The sequence below is a fragment of the Apis laboriosa genome, unplaced genomic scaffold, assembly GCF_014066325.1.
Source record: "Apis laboriosa isolate Shangri-la unplaced genomic scaffold, ASM1406632v1 scaffold47_cov149, whole genome shotgun sequence".
Classification (NCBI taxonomy): domain Eukaryota; kingdom Metazoa; phylum Arthropoda; class Insecta; order Hymenoptera; family Apidae; genus Apis; species Apis laboriosa.
The window spans coordinates 306,285-317,766 of record NW_025223437.1 but is presented as its reverse complement, the minus strand read 5'-3'; the positions used below and the strand labels follow the sequence as shown (position 1 = coordinate 317,766).

The following is an 11,482-nucleotide window of genomic DNA, read 5'->3' as shown; positions in this document are numbered from 1 at the left end:
TTTTTTTTTTTTTTTTTTTCAGTTTTAAACAATATCGTATCGATGGTATTGTCTCGTTCGACTCTCTCCCCCCTCCTTCTCGATACCATAGAATCGAAGATTAATTAACGAGATACTAGTCGGTTTGAATCGGCTATGTGGATGTACAAACGAGTTATTAACGCGAATGAAACCAAAGCTGGATAGAGGATGTCGTCACGTCGTAACTGTTACTCTTCGAGTAACCGTGAACGTTGTAACACGTTGATATTGTCGCCTTGAACAATGAGACACGATTGAGACATTTATTTAAAAAAATCTATTAAAATTATTATCTACGAATAATCTAAAAATCGACGAGTTATTGTTCTACGAATAAAAACATTTTCGAGATTACGGTCGAAATGTCGGGAATAATTAACGAGAATCTTTTATCGGTAGTTGGTTAAAAAAATTTGCATATCGTTGTAGATCATCCGTAATCGGATTTACTCGCGAAGCGTTGTCACGCTTGGATTTCCTCCTGATATTTGACAAAGAATTTTATTTCGCAAAGTTCGTGACAAGGAAGATTTTAAAGGCAATAATTTTTTATTGCATATCGTAAAAAAAGGGGGAAAAAAAAGAAATAGTAGCAGAGAGGTTAGGTTTTTTAGAATAAAAATTTTCTTGAAGACTAAACTGTTTCGTGGCACGAAAGATCGATCTCTTCGTTTATATGCAAATTAATGCACTCGAGATAAAAATATCGCTTCGAAGCAAGGAAGGAAGGAAGGAAGTATTATTTAAATAAAATATCTGTAAACATCCTTGGCGAGAGATTTTTATTCCGCAGGAAGTTTAAGTTCGAACGTTGAAGTGGAAAATGTTCCGGTTACGGAACGAGAGATACTCGAGTTAATTCGAGAAGTGGACGAGACTAAGAGATTAGAGAAATTTGAAGAAACAGCAACTCGCTGCTTTACTCACCATCTCGAGTAACGATCGCACAAACAAAACCTTAATTATCCAACCAGGACGAGCGAATGCAGTAGAATAATAAATTACGTTTAAAAAAGATAACGTCGAATTATCGTTCCCATTGGATGTTTTCTGCTCGAGAAAACGATACTTATTTACTTCGATAAGTTTATCGTTCAAATTGTAATGCCAAACCAAGTTCACGAAAATCAATCAACAATAGATACGAATAAATATTATTCAAATTTATTTTAACATAAATGATTATACTTGAACTAACTTTATTACATTTTTTAACTCTTTCAACAGGTTAAAGATATATTACTTGCTCTTTAAGAAATCTTAAATGCAAACGAAAAAAAAATTGTATTCTATATTTTCTATACTTTCAAACGATATATATTTATTTCAATTTACATTAACATATATATATATATATATTCAATTTATTTTAACATAAATGATTATACTTGAACTAACTTTATTAAATTTTTTAACTTTTTCAATAAAAATATATTACTTGCTCTTTAAGAAATCTTAAATGCAACGTAAACGAAAAAAAAAATTGTATTCTATATTTTCTATATTATATTCTATATTCTATATTTCTATATTTTCTATATATATTTTCTATATTTTCTATATATTTTCTATACTTTCAAACGATATATATTTATTTCAATTTATATTAACATATATATATATATTCAATTTATTTTAACATAAATGATTATACTTGAACTAACTTTATTAAATTTTTTACCTCTTTCAATAGGTTAAAGATATATTATTTGCTCTTTAAGAATTTTGCTCTTAAATGCAACGCAAACGAAAAAAAAATTGTATTCTATATTTTCTATACTTTCAAACGATATATATTTATTTCAATTTATATTAACATATATATATATTCAATTTATTTTAACATAAATGATTATACTTGAACTAACTTTATTAAATTTTTTAACTTTTTCAATAAAAATATATTACTTGCTCTTTAAATGCAACGCAAACGAAAAAAAAAGTTGTATTCTATATTTTCTATATTCTATATTTCTATATTTTCTATATATTTTCTATACTTTCAAACGATATATATTTATTCCAAACTCTTTTACGCTTTCGTTATTCTTTCACGAAATCAATATCAATCCCGAGAACTATACTTTCCATCTAAAACGATATTCCAGTTCAATTCGAACGGAAGACAATCCATTCCGCGTTGCATTATCTAACCATCAAGTGGTGATGCGACCGTTGTTTACCTAACCGCAACAACAACCGTATTTTCCCCTCTTTCCTCGTAATTTTCGTACGTCAGCGTATACGAGGGTGAAGAAAATGGTGGCGTGAAGTTGGAATAAATTTTTCGTGTATACACGTACATATATACACGCATACACGCGTGTCACGTTGTCGGGGAAAACGCTCGGTCGACTCGACTATGAATACAGAAAAAGGGTTGAGAGAGGAGGAAGGAAGAGAGGGGAAAGTGGCGTAATCCCTTCGACCGACATTTCCACGTTCTCGACTTTGACTCATCAATGAGCGCTTCCGAGATCTTTCTCCACTTAATCCTCGGAACCCCCCTGTTTCATCCCCTCGTTTAACCCTTTACACACTCGTGCGAGCTTTCGAAAGTGTGTCAAAATTCCAAGGATTGATACTTAAACTTCTTTCTCTCTGTATGAGCTGCGATAATGATGCAATTCTCTTTGCGATAAAATTTATAATCATAATATCGAAATTTATAATCGTAATATCGAAATTTTAAAGGTTCGATCGTTTTACTCGAATTGAAATTTAATTTGAGAGAGAAAATTTAATTTTGCTCGAATGAGGTTATTCAACGAACGACAAACAGGCAAAAGTTTAACTGCCTCGTTTCTTAACGATAATTTATGAGTTTAGTATATATTTATATATGTATATATGTTTTTAATATAAGCGTAACAATCTTGTACAATTTTATGATACGATGTATTAAATTTTTAAAAAGTTAATATCGGCGAGAGTTAGCCTCTTTTAAAAATTTAAAAAGAGCCCCTTCGTCCTCGTTCCAATCTAGCGGCGATACGCGGCGGTTATCGCGCGTTGTTGAACGACTTTGAGAAACTTTTAGATAATGCGAATCGAGGGTATGGCGAGAGATAAGGGAGACGAGGCCAATTCGTCATAAATGTCGGATGGCTACTCACTGGAATTGGAATTAAATGGAGTCCAGCTCCGATCCTCTCTTTCCGTGGTGAAAAATAACGGATGATTGGAATGCGCGATGGGGGCGTTGATGGATTCCCGTTCCTTCTCGTGTAAGGGATCGTATGCCAGCTGGAAAGGATAAGTGATATAAATTGATCGTGGCGATAAAACAAACGATACAAACGATATCATTTAGATTGAAACGAGAGCTGCGATTTAATTCCTTCGAATCGGTGTCTACCGTTTGTATAAAATTAATTCCGTTTAATTTTATTAGATAAAATTTCAAGTCGATGTAAATATTTTTTAACGACGATTCGTTGAAAGTTTTTGAAAACTTTTCGTTTTGTTTTTGTTTTTCCTTAATATTTCAACGATTATAATTGTTATCTTGTGTTTTATAATTACTATACAACAATAGATTGTTATAAATAATTATAGAGAGAGGGGGATGCGTTTTCTAGTTGTTAATAGAGAGAGAGAGATAAGAATTATTAAACGGTTGCCCTTGTAAAATCTCGACAAAATTTCTCCGTTAATCGATAACTAGCAACACGGTATCGCCCCTAATACAATATTTACTCCGCTGTCTGTTCTAATTATGGAAACGTACAGCTATAATTAATCCTTCTGGTGTAACTATCGATGCACACGCACTACGTGTCTACTTGTGTATTCCAACGATAAAACCTTCCTCCTTCGTGACTATTTTTTTATCATTTTTTTTTTTTTTTTTTTTTACACGCGACCTGATAATACCGACTTATAAAATTCACTTCGATAATTCTTTGCGTACGAATGGAATAACAATTTCTAAAAAATTTTGTAAAACTTGATCACTTTCTTCTTTACATAGGATGATTCTAATTAAAATGAAATCGAACAAATTTCCATTTAACTTTTAATTTTTCGTGGCATTTAGCGATTAAAAATAGCGAAATGATTGGAAATGATAATTTTAGAAATTTTGTAAAAAAATTTTCCTTCCCAATATATATATATATATATTCGTTTTCCACGAGGAATTCTTTTGACGTCAAGCAATCATTATCTTCGATTGAACGGTAGAACAGGCGATTAAAATTACCAAAGATAAAAATAACGAATTATTTTTACTTATACTTCCTGATATTCGAATTTAATAAATATTCAACATATTGTTACATCTTTAACAAATTTTAACATTTCTTTTTTTTATGATTAATCGTCAAGATTATTTTAAAAAATCCTTTCGTTTTAAAATTTTCGTTTCATAAAAATCCATAAATTATCGGTGATGATAATTGTGTTCAATCACGTAGTACGTGATAAAACGTAGTCGCAGAAGATAGAAAATTTCCGATCCGGTCTGGCTATCGAAAATCTGTTCAACGTTTGGGTTTGCTGACCGGAAGAAATATTTCGATGTCTTTTTTCCTCGATCTTCTGCACCGATGGAAATCTGACAGATTCAAAGAGGCAACACGGGAAAAATAGTAAAAATATTTCGATAGTGGAAACTTCCTCTCACAAGAGATCACAACACATCACTCTTTCCGTTTCCTCTTCACTTACTACTTCACTTACTCCTCACTTAATTTCGCTCAACGTTCGAAGCCCTCTTCTTCATTTATTAATCGATCGAAATACATCGAAAACTTAAAACCTTTTTTTTTTATTATTATTATTATTTTCTTTCGAAGCAAACGATTTTTAACTCTTTCGATTTTTAACTTGGAACAAACAAGTTCGTGGCGGAAAAGTGGATTTTTCAAACAGTTGAATTTCAATTGCTTGACTTCATAATACAAGTTATACATTTATCTTTTCGATCGTGAATTATACGATTTTAAAAATAGAAAAGTGTAGATGTTTGAAAAAATTGCGAGAAAGGTAAGGGAAAGAAAGAACGGACGATTTGTTTCTCTATTAATCAATTAGTCTCTTTCGTGATAATCTGTAGAAATGAATATGATAAATGATTATAAAGATATATGACCGAGTGAAATATAATTCGATTAATTTCCCTTGCAAATATTTGACAGAAAAAGAAAACAAAGGCAAGAGTACACTTATTGATTCGAAGGGAAGGGGAAAAAAGAACGTTGGTAAAACAAAACGCTTAAATATACACAGTTAAAAATCTCTCTGTATTTTCTGTTTCGATGCACACGTTTAGAATCGAAATACGTTCGATGAGGTTTTGTTCGGGGATGCTAATGAAATTCGTTTCTCGTGCTTTCACATTAGTTTCGACACTAATTGGCTTTAAAAGTACTGGATATCCATTAACTCACTTTTTAAACAGTTTCGGAAAACTTTCGCATAAATAAGAAAAAAATATTAAACAAAGAGAAATTAATGAAAAATGAATCATTTCGATAATTCAAAACAAATTTATGAAATATCGACAACATAAATGAAGAATCTTTTTTTTGATGTTAAGAATAAAGTTAATTCAATAACTTTATCATCATACATATATGTTACGCAAAGAGTGGATCAAATATAATAGAAATCTACGAAGAATAAATGTTATTCAATCGTATACTAAATTACAATTTAACAATTATCCTTCACATGTTCTTTCTATGCTACACTATGGAAACGTCTCGAGTTCGTGTTACTGCTTTAGAAGGAAAAAAACAAAACAAAACAAAACATATCGGCCGTCTCCTGCACAAACGCGTAATAACTAGGCAACTAGATGACGTAAGCGGACACGTGTTATTCATAATATTTTAACGCGTCTCTTTTCAACGTTAACGGTTAACGGAGGAACAGAAGCAATTTTTATTGGCCGTCGTCGAAACAATGGTGGCGCGTTTCCACTTGTTTTCAGTGTGCGGTGAATTGAGGATACGGTGGAAGGAAGAAGGGCTGGATGGAACAACGGAACAAAGGGAGGAGGATACGGATGGAAGACGGAGAAAAATAAGGGGTGAAAGTGGGAAAAGGGAGGAATCGGGAAGATGCCAAGGGTGGTGTACGTGTATCGAGTATCGCGTATCGGAAATCGATGTTCAAGCGCCTGTTGCCGCAATGCATTCACGTTTGTTTGATTTCGGGCAAGTAGTGTGCATCGCGCGCGATACTTTCGTTTTTATAATTTTTAAGAAAATGTTTTTTTTTTTTTTTTTTTTTTTTTTGAATATTGAAATTTGATTTCGTTTCGCGATATCTCGAGCGATATAATGATAATAATAACAGAGAATGAATAATTATTCTTCGTATTCATCCTTTATTTCAATTTTCGATACGTTATAAAAATGTTTCGTAATATGAGGAGGATTCTACGATATATTCAAATGAATCGAGATACGAAAGAATTGAGATGTAATGTAATACGTTGGAATTTATTAAAGAGATCTATTCAGGCGGAAATTTTTATTTCGTTATTGCTGATTCCTTATCGATTCGTATTGTATTGGTTATATAGGTTAGATTACATAATAATATAATAATCCATTCTGTAACCAATTTCCTGTGCCCTAACCACAATTCCACAATCGTGTGTGTGTGTGTATAAACCCGCCTAAATTATAGTCCTGTTGAATTAAACATAAACAATCGTGAAATTAATAATAATAATAATAATATAGGAAGATATTCACGAAGAAATATCTCTTATTTATCCCCTTTTCGTTCTTTTCGTTAAAAAGATTGTTATGAATTATATATTGGAGATAATTTCGATTATAATCTAAAAAGAATTCTCTAATAAATAATAGATTGAATTATTAGCTAGAATATTCTAGTGCTAATTGCTTCAATTATAGGAGAATATGTGGAATAATACAAATTGATTGAAAGCTTGACATTCGTAAATGTTACGGCATTTTGGATAATTCATGGATAATTTGAATCGTCATAATATCTGCAAAAAAAAACAAATTCTCTATTTGCATACGTGACACGCGTACGTAAATAATCTCTCTTTTTATTTATACTATTATTTTGGCAAATGCCAAATAAATTATAAATTGAACCATCTCTGTGCCATTAATTTTAACATTTTTAAATGGCGCCTAGAATTGTTTTAAAATTTTTAAAACTGATAAATTCGAGTCATCTTGCCTCCCTCTTATTCTCTATTTACCAAAACGAAACGGTTCTATTTTAATCAGAGTTTTAAAGCGAATTCGATATGTTGTATGTTACTCGAAGAGTCAATAAAGCTGCCCGACTGTACGAACATTCAAAGCCGTGTTGCGTCGATTTTGGCCATACGTGGTCCAATGTATAAAGCGAAGATAATCCAGGCTAAATTATTTTGGGCAAAAGGAACCGCAAACCGCTATCAATCAAACTACGTATTTATCGTAATAACAGCCTATATAGACTTCCAGACGAAATTATGCGTCGTATATGCGTCATACTATTATGTATTATATGCTATTGTTTGTTCAATTATATTATCATTTTGATATCATGGTGTTCACAATTATTGCTTTATACGTTTAATATTTTTTTGTTTTTTAACAATCTTGAATCGAATCGATTAATTATTTTTAATTATGTTCATATTTATGTTTATTATATTTATTGTAGTAAAAATATATACAGCGATAATCTCTCGCATGCTGCGATATTCAAATCCGTTAATAAATTGGCGTTTATATGATAAATCAAATGGATATCGTGGTTTAAAAATTAATTATACATGATAATCTTTTTACAAAATTACATCACGGAACATCATTAAATCCACAATTTATGAAGCGTATTAATTTACTTCATAAATGTGTTATAATCATCTTAATTATATTGCTATTCATCGTAAAACAAATGCGTGTAACGATTATTAATAATCGTTTTATTATTATTTTTTCACGTTAGATAAATTGGCTATTTATCAAAAGTGAGAGTGATTAAATTTTCAAGATTCTCACAGAATAATGTAATTAATTCTACAATAATTTCTAATAAATGCGAAGAATAAAAGATAAGAAAATTTATCCACTTACATAATTCCTTTACCCAATTATCGCTCAATTTAATCCAAACAATGCCAAACCTATGTTTCAACGTCCCGTTTCACCAAGTTCATCCTCAACGGATGAACTTCTGTTCAACTAATAGAATTTCTGATGCGCTTTCCTTTCTAATGAGACAGTATTAAATTATCCTGTTATCAATTTGTCATAACAGTAAAAGTTTTCGTATCATACAGTACCATCATACTTGATTAAAAGTTATCCATCCGTATACGGTTTAAGATTTTAAAATTCATTTCATGTATATTTCATAAAATTCATCAAAAAAATATCAAAAAAGATCAAAACAGCTTTTTTTTATCGATAAATATTCATCTTCCTTCGTTGATAAAATTTATTAAATCTATATAAAGCAATCTATATAAAGTTATTGTGTTAAAAGTTTTATTGTTATATCGTTATTACAACAATATATGTATATCATATTAAATATGAATGTCATAATCATAGTTTCGCGTAATAATAATTTTGTATACAATTCAATCAGATTATTATCTCTGTGGATACAAATCAGTCATAAAAATTTATTAAGACCGTATGTTATTAATGATTATCGAGATTTCGTTTAATTTCATCGTGAATTCGACGATATTTTGTACTTTATTGATGTAATCGATTTTCAAATGGCCGGAAATGAGCTTGTGTATTGACACACATGCGCGCGCGCGCGCATCAGTTATGGCCCATTTAGGTCAACTGCCTGTTGTAGTAGTGCACAATAATAACATTGCCAGTGCCACTTGAGTCCGTTAGAATCATTGTCTTCGAGGATTATGGGGGTTCGTCGTTAATAAGGATTTTCTTGCTATTCGTATTCCGTTATTATCATGTCTCTTTTGTACGATTCGTCAAAAGAACATTGGAACAAGGTTTGAACATGCAGAGATTTGATATTTAATTCTAGGCAAGAATATAATAAAACTTTCATTTTGCTCGCAATCAAATATACGATTATCGGATTATTCGTGATTTAACAATGAACATATGTAAATACTTTAAACCGATTTGAATTATATATTTTCGTTTATAAATATTGAGATATTTAAATATATTGGAATAAAATAAATTTCAGAAATGATTAAAAAAAAAAAATGATAAAAATTATAATAATATATAGGATACATAAAAATTAATAAATATATCAAATAATATTATAAATTATTTAAAATGTCGTAATCAATTTTCATTTTTCCCCATCGTAATTTTAATTTCACAAGCACGAAACGTTTAATCAAAATTCCCTATAAAATATTTAAGATCCTTAGAAAATTGAAATTGTGCATAATTCATGTTTTCACACAGTTTATTCACTTAAGTATGTATCTTTTTAATAATCGGTGAACCTTGAAGAATAAATTGATATCGACGTTAACGCTATCCCTATATTAATGAAATCGATATATCTGATCGTTGTCATTTAAGATGGGTAACGTATAGTTTTGCTATCTCCTACGATGCAATCACAAAGGGTGACAAGGATCCTTTGAAATGGTATTGAACGTCAGGATTGCAGAAATAGACCAGTAGGCCTTTGGTTAACTGAAAGTGAAACGCAGCCAAATGAAATCGTGGCGATGGTTCCAGCGATACGTGGATATATCGAGGCCACGTTATAGTATTGTCAAATATAACCCGACACGCTATCGTATATTTTAACGAATAATGTCCAAGATAATAACGTCACGAGTGTTTCAGATAAATGCCCAAAATGTTTTAGAAGTTTTTCGCGTTTCGAAAGATATTCGTACGAAATAAATTCTCATCATGGAGAAATGATCGTTTTTCTTTTTTTTTTATCCCAGATTTATCCGTGATATTCTCTTCCTTTTTATCCTACTTTTAATTGAGTAACTCTGTTAAAATATATTTACTCAAGCAATATGAGATAATTTTGAAAAAGTTTTTCCATTAATACTTGATCAACTTGGTAAATTTTTTTGTAAATTATTTTTAAAAAGTTTTCATCAATAGTCTCTTTATTAAAAATTTAATTAACACGTATACTTATTCTCAGAATTTATATATAAAATCTACAAGAAATTTTAAATATAGTTCACTCTTGCTACATATAATAATACATATAATACATATAATTCTGGAATCTGTTATATATAAAGCAAAATGTTAAATGTTTGTTAAATAATAATACTTTTGATATATATATATATATATTACAAATTCATTAAAAGAAAAATAATCAGCAGATTGCAATCAACAATTTTAATTCTACACCAGACTTATCAGAATATATTGATCAAATCACTGATCTTTCTTTCCACAACAAAGACATAGAAAAATATATGATTCCGATTAAAAAAGTTGATGATAAAAAATTAAATATGATAATGAAATTAATAATTCTCTTTTATATGTTTCATTCTATTATTAAAATCAAATTAAACATTTCAATATTTTTATATTTATAACTTTTTATCATTTATTTATAATTTTAAAAATTATTTTTCAATAATTTTTAATTAGATATATATATAAATAGAAAACACAATATGTTCGATTCGGCGTTATTTCATTTACAAGTTCTATTCTTGAGCTCTCATAGAGTAAATGTAATCGCGTTTTTTCATTTTTCCATCGATGGAAAATTGATTAAAAAAAAAATTATTAACGAATCAGCATTAAGTTTTTTTTCGACTTTTGAAAATTTGACGCAGCGGAATTTCTTTCACAAACCAACCTGACCAGGTCATTAGATTTATGGTCAGATTTTATAGTTATTGGTTCTGAAGAAAATGATTTATGGTACCAGTAATCATTCAAAAATTTTTAAAAAATATATTATACTATTTATTAATGTTAACGGTTTCTTTAAAAATTTCAATGCCTAAACTATATTAATCATTTGTATGATCGATGTATTTTATTATACGTAATCGTTACATTAATTTATTAAAATAATATTTCATTTTTGACCTTCTTTTTGTAACGAAATTATTTTTCAACATTATACATTATTTTTAGATAAATAATTACACGCATAGTAATACAACTTGTATTACGTTATATTTTGTATTTATATTAGGTTACGTTGCTTAAAATGCAAATTTTTCGAAATTTTAAAGTCAAGAAGCATCATTTTAAGTACAATACTTATCGTAAAGTTGACATTTTCATAGCGAAATTGTCAGCTTGAAAAACGACAATTCTTATTGCCAATATTTATCATCGAATACATTATTACAATAAATCAAATATAAAAGTATGTTTCTTTAAAAATATATAATTTTTTTCAAAATATATAATTTTTTCAAAAGTTTTATTGTATGCAGAAAGATAATATGCTATATTTTTTTATTTTCTGATTGATTTATCTTCTAATTGATCGAAATATTATATGTATTCATATATTT

At 29.4% G+C, this 11,482-nt stretch overlaps 1 protein-coding gene across 1 annotated transcript in view; it reads right to left on the bottom strand.

Moving 5' to 3' along the window:
- The window catches only part of LOC122716678 (BAI1-associated protein 3), a 119,908-nt gene extending 116,664 nt beyond the window's left edge, over nt 1-3,244 (bottom strand). The window contains exon 1 of the mRNA XM_043939987.1: nt 3,138-3,244. The gene's annotated coding sequence lies outside the window, so the exon portion shown is untranslated. The remainder of the gene's footprint in view (nt 1-3,137) is intronic.
- Nucleotides 3,245-11,482: the final 8,238 nt, after the last annotated feature.